Below are 6,000 nucleotides of genomic sequence, written 5' to 3'. Positions count from 1 at the left end.
TATAATCAATTTGTAAAGAATTGGAGAAGGTATACATGCCGTGTGGTAAAGTACAAGCCTGATAATAGAGCCAACATTTCACCCTCTTTAATACATGGTATGTAAGTGGTGACTGTCCTTCTTTCTATCTATTCTTCCCGGGACGAAGCATCCCCGTCAGATCTGCACACTCACCTTCGTCAGCACTGGTGTCCTGTCCAGTGTAAGTCTCTCATCTTCCTGTCCATGTCCATCTTTTGTCTCACTGTTCTGCACACGTCTGTCGGGGACCTTCTGAAATGGGCACCTACAGCCTTGATGGACTCGTGCAGTGTGCTCATCTGCCTTCAGTGCACATTTCCTTTCTGTCACTGGATTTTAGTTCTTTGTATTCTGCATATCCGCAGGCAGTATCATTTTGGGGGTTTCTCATGTTTCATTGCAAAGTCAAAGCGGGCATTTCCTCAAATTTTCCTCTGTTTTCTATAGCAATTTATTTCCAGAAGCACACTTTTCCAATACTGCCTTTAGAACTGGCAAGAGGAGCCCCTAACTGGCCCTGTACTTTAGAGTCCCCACATACAAGATAATTAGATTTATTAAGGACCACAGAGGCCTCTGTCAGTCAGGACCTGGCGCTCAGCACTGGCACAGCAGGACCCAACCAGAAACATCACTCTCTGGAGTAACAGTGTTCGAGGCCCAGGGAGATGCTTCTTCACGTCTTATCCCATATCCATGGGGAAAAACTACAACTGCTTCTAAAGGTTTAATGAAAGCTTAATGGAGCCCCCTGCTACGCCCTATGGGGGATCACAGAGAGGCTCTGAGTAGAAAAGTACTTAGGTAAGAGAAACAAATGAATGACCATGTCAGAGCTTTCCTCTCAGATAGCCTGAATGCAATAGATTTCAACACAATGAAATATCACTTTCTAGTAGTGCTGAGTGTACAATTTCTTCTTGTTTTCGTGTTCCTGTTAGTGGTTCTGGAGGTACACATGAATTGCTACAGTATTCGCCTGAGTTGTAAATAGAAGCTGGAACTATTTTTGGAATATTACATAAGACCCATTACACATTACTCTTATATTTGTCGATATGTCTAGACTTTAGTAGTAACTTGATACTGATTCTTTACATTGGCAACCAGATGGAGATTGAGTACTAGAATTCTGAATTTTAACGTTTTTATTTAAAGAGTTTCTTAAGTTTTCAATTAAATTTTCAGTTACATTTATAATTTAAAAAAATTTTAAATTAAAATGTAAAATTAAAAATAACTTATAATTGAGGTAAGCTTTTAAAGAGTGAAAATGTTTTAATGTATGTGAATAATTTTGATACAAAAATTTGATATGCATTATTTCTAATTTGTATTTTGCCATTTGAATTATTAAATACTCTTCAAGATTTAAAAAAGCTATTTTCTGGGAAAATGTACTGGAAAATATTTAATTAAAAAATTTTACATGTGTTTATATATTTATGAAAAAGTAAATTTTATACTTTGATTATAATTGCTTTTAATCCTTAAGTATATTTTTAAATCTTGATAATAACATGATTCATGATTTTGCTGAAAAGATAAGAAAATAAATTTCATGGAATATTTATACCATTTATTAATTATGCATATAATTTTGTCATATACAAATCATAGCTTCATGCACACTTAACAATTTTGTCCTTTTACCGGAAGTTTCGTCAGAATATGAGGATAGAACATACTTCATTTAACAGCTTGTCAGTTTGATTTACAACTTGTAAATATTTAGGCAAATGATCTGTGGCCTCTATTTGCCTTTATGCCCCAGGCTGTGACTTTCAAAATTTATTCTGGGCCCCAGCTTGGGATTTCCAGTTCCTTGAGTGGGTAGGAATCCACCCAAGGTCGTGTCTGTCACATTTGGGGAGGTGGGGAAAGTGGGTTTTCCCGGTCCCCCTTTGAGGCTCACATCATCCCCTCCGAGATTTTAAGCTATAGGGAGAGCCTCTCCTGGCCAAATTTCCAGCATGTGGTCCTGGGTTACAGAAGCCTCTCCCCTCCGCATGCAAACCCCGGGCTCTAATTCTGTACAAGTGAGTTTATTTGGGTCATCTGAGCCACCTGTAGCTTCTGGGCCACAAATGGCTGCTCATAAAGTGGTACTCCGGGAATGACCTTCTCCCAGAGCTCTATCTTCGCCCAAGCTTTCTCTGGCTTCACATCACCAAATGCAATGTGCTGCTGCCCTACTGGGAGAAGTCCACAGGCAGAGGGTAGGGGCAGCACAGCCCCATTAGAAATCGCTCCCTAACTTCTTTCTGTCACACCCTGCCATCCTGTCTCAGGAGGTAGAGTGGCCATTGGTAACAAAACTTTCTCTTGTCTCCTTTTGCTACAGTTGGTGGAAATGTCTCCCAGCCTTCCTTGGTGACTAATGATACTAAGATGAGTGGCCTTCATGAGCAGGTGACAGGATGTCAGGTCATCAGGTTAAGCCCACACCGACTCTACTAGGCAGGTCTCTTTTGGTTGCAAGTGACAGAAACCCAACTTCAACTTGCTCAGACAAGAAGGGACATTTATTGAACTGCAGGATTGCAGTAGGACAAGAGTGTGTTTAGGTCTCAGAAAAGGCAGGCTCTGGGATTGGAAGCCTACCTGGATCCGCTTCCTCCGCTGAGAGGAGGCTTATCTTCTCAGATGGGCTGTATCCACAGGATTCCAAACTCTTGGCCTCTGGCTGCCTCACACTAGCAGGCTTCCTGTGAGAAGCTGAGCTGCTCCACGTAGTTTCAATTCAAAATATACTGTCACCTGGAGGGCCGAGCCCGTGACTGGCAGCCTCCATTAAAGCCCATGGGGGACGGAGCTCACCCAAAGGTGGTGCTATTTCCAGAAGGGGAAGGCGGTGGCAGAAAGAACAACCAGAGCTCTCTACCCTTTCCCACCCAGTGGTCTTCATCACAGTTGTTACCTATTCTTCCAGGCCCATCTGCCATTTCTGCCTGAAGCTGCAACAGGCCTGAAGACAGGGCCGATTTGCGTGGTCAAGACCAGAGCATTTCCAGGAGAGTGATGACGTCACAGAACTGGGGTTCCAGAAGGCTGGGGAGTGGGGTGGCTCTGCACTCCCACCTTCTTTAGAACTTGGAGAACTGTGACCGTGGTGAGGCTAGAGTATATATATAGTTCATGAGGAAAAGGAGGCTCCCACCCAAACAACTTACTTCTACAGATTCTCACAGAAATTCCTGGGCCAGGTACGACCTGGGGGCGGAGAGGGATAGGAGAAAGATAAGCATTGCAAGGGGAGGTAGCGATGCACTGTATTCCCCCAAGGGGACCTCAAGAGGGCACAGCATGGGCAGAGATGGAGCTCCCTGCTTCCCAAGGCTCAGTGACACCTGTCTGAAGGAAACTACTGAGTCAGGGCAGCTTGAGGTTGCATGAGACATGCTTATACTAAAAGGGGTTTGTTGTTTATCTGAAATGCTAACGTAACGGGGCATCCTGTAACTTTATTTGTTGACTCTGGCAACTCTAGGGTGGGAGAGAGACACAAAAGAACGGTTATAAGCTCAGGTTAGTATGGAGTGGATGTCACCTGGGATGAGGCAGGGTGCAGGCCTGTTGTGAATCATTTTAAAACTCCTCTCCTCCCTTGGAATTCTTTATTTCCTTTTCTTCTTGCCTCCACTTCGTGTTAATTTCTTCCCTTCCCATTGACAAAGAAAACTGACCAGAGCCTCAGGAATTAATGGTTTTCTGGGGATTCCTCCTTGTTCCCATCCAGGTCCAGTCTCCTGGTTCCTGACTGTCATTTGCAAACCAAGAGGACCACAGTGAAGATGTTCTATATTTTGAAATTATTAAAACATTCTTTGTGCAAAGAATGTGCTAATTTATTCATTATTAATTCCACATGTACCGGGGGTGCCAAAAACATGTATATACATGACTTGTATTCATCTTTGGTTATCAGTATATATTGAGTATTCCAGTTTTAGTATACTTTTTTCCTTTCTTAAATGTTTATGCATTTTTTGGCACCCTCTGTATGTGAGTACCTAATACAGTAGGAGTGTGCTGGGGACTAGGAGAAGGAAGATAAGACACACCTGTTATTCTTGAGGCGTTCCTAATCTAGGTGGAGAAGCAGAGACATCCACGAGTAATGGACACAGTCAATGAATGGATACATACAATGGATAGAGTAGATAATAACATCTGTAATTGTTGGTTAGAAACAGGATCAGGATCTGACTAGTTCCACCAAAGCCAACTGTTTTGGAAGTAAAAGAAAATGCTCAGAAGTAGGTAATGGGTGGGGCTAAGGGTCAGGTATATTGAGGTGGACAAAGTAGTGGTGGGGTGGGGAAGCGGTGCTAGGTGCCAATGATTTGGGGGTGCTTTGGGAGAAAGGGCTAGAATCTAGGTGATAAAAAGACTTCTCCAGGTACGATCTGACGTGCCTGCAAGGTGCTGATGTGGAGAAGAACCTGCCTAAGGACAATGCAGAGGCAGAGAAGGGGCCATTGGAGGAGTGTCCCGCACACAGCCACCGTCAGCTGTGTGTGACTGAACTGGGGTGTTATCTTAGCCCATTCATGTCCCCACTTCTGAGCTTTCACTTCTTCAGCTATAAAATGAGAGACTTGACTCATTTTATAGTGATGTCCAGATTTTTGAATTTCATAAACCAGTAAAATGTGGGTGGGAAAATGAAGACGGTGACAAGATTTCCAACTTTTATACTTTAAAGTCCAAGTAAGAATATTAATCAAAATATAACTATGATCTTAAGTGTGATTATACTACAGCATTTGAAAACTATTATGCTTTTCAATCAGCGTGTTTTACCCAGCGCTCAGCAACTCATATATACCTTGTATAAAATATTTTGCTGAAGAACCTTTCTGTAAATCACTCATATGGATGCCCTGAATTAGGGATTAAGTTGCCAAAGTAATTTCTATAAGAACATATTAAATGACTACATATAGGATGTTTAAAATCAGGGGAGTAAAAACTGTGTTTCATGGCATTGAAAACTTAATTTCGGGTTAGATTTCTGATTATTTAACTCACCCCAAAATTGCAAAGTTAGTTTTGAAAGGAAGAAAGTAGAGAAAGAAAAGGTGGTTGTGTTCTGAAAAGGTATTTGAAGTTTTTTTCTGTGCAAAATAATTATTTTAATTCAATTTAAATCAAACCAGTCCAGGAAACTTCGAACTTCTCCAAGTTTGGGGCTTTAAGAAGTCTCGCTTCCTTGTGAAATGTGAGAGGAAGGGATTCAGAACTGACGCGACAGATTTCAGAAACCCCATTGTGACAACAGATCTATCTCTAGATGGGGCCAGTCTTGGAATCAATGCCATTTAAAAACCATTACTACTGCCAGACACTGGGAAAAGATGAGGCTTCTCTCTTGGAGTTTCCATGTGAGAAGTTGTGCCAGACAATAAATAAGGACTGAAATCCAATAGATTATAAAAAGGGCTGTGAAGGAAGCAAACTGGGTGCTAGTTACAGAATCTCAACAAAATTACTTCACATGCTGGCTTTTAGATCCTACATGTCTTCCCCACGTGTGCACATGGGGTGGACCTCTGAAAAGTGGCACTGCTGCTTTCTAGATTAATGGCTGTGATGAGGCAAGGTGGCATGGTGGACGTTTTTCCACGCTCTCTTAAAGGGCTATTCACTTGCTTTCAGACCGTGTTTCCCAGAATTAATTGCTCACCGTTAGAAACTCCTGTTACAGAAACTGTGGAGTCATCACTGATTCAGTAGCAGCCCCTATCTAACAGAGTAGTGAATTAATAATCAGACATGGATACTGAGAATTTAGAGGAAATGGCAACATGTTAGAACTAACTGTAAGGTGTTTCCCTCCTACCGACCTAACTTGCGTTCGTTTTGTAGGTCAGCTACTTTTCCAGCTACTTTTCCTGGAAGCACGATGGCGAAGGGGAGGAAGACTGCCTGTCCGATTTCAGCTTTGAGGAGGAAGAGTTCAGATTGCCCGCAGTG

Source organism: Rhinolophus ferrumequinum, chromosome 21 (assembly GCF_004115265.2).
Source record: "Rhinolophus ferrumequinum isolate MPI-CBG mRhiFer1 chromosome 21, mRhiFer1_v1.p, whole genome shotgun sequence".
Classification (NCBI taxonomy): Eukaryota; Metazoa; Chordata; class Mammalia; order Chiroptera; family Rhinolophidae; genus Rhinolophus; species Rhinolophus ferrumequinum.
The sequence above is the reverse complement of the archived record's forward strand: the minus strand, read 5'-3'. Positions refer to the sequence as shown.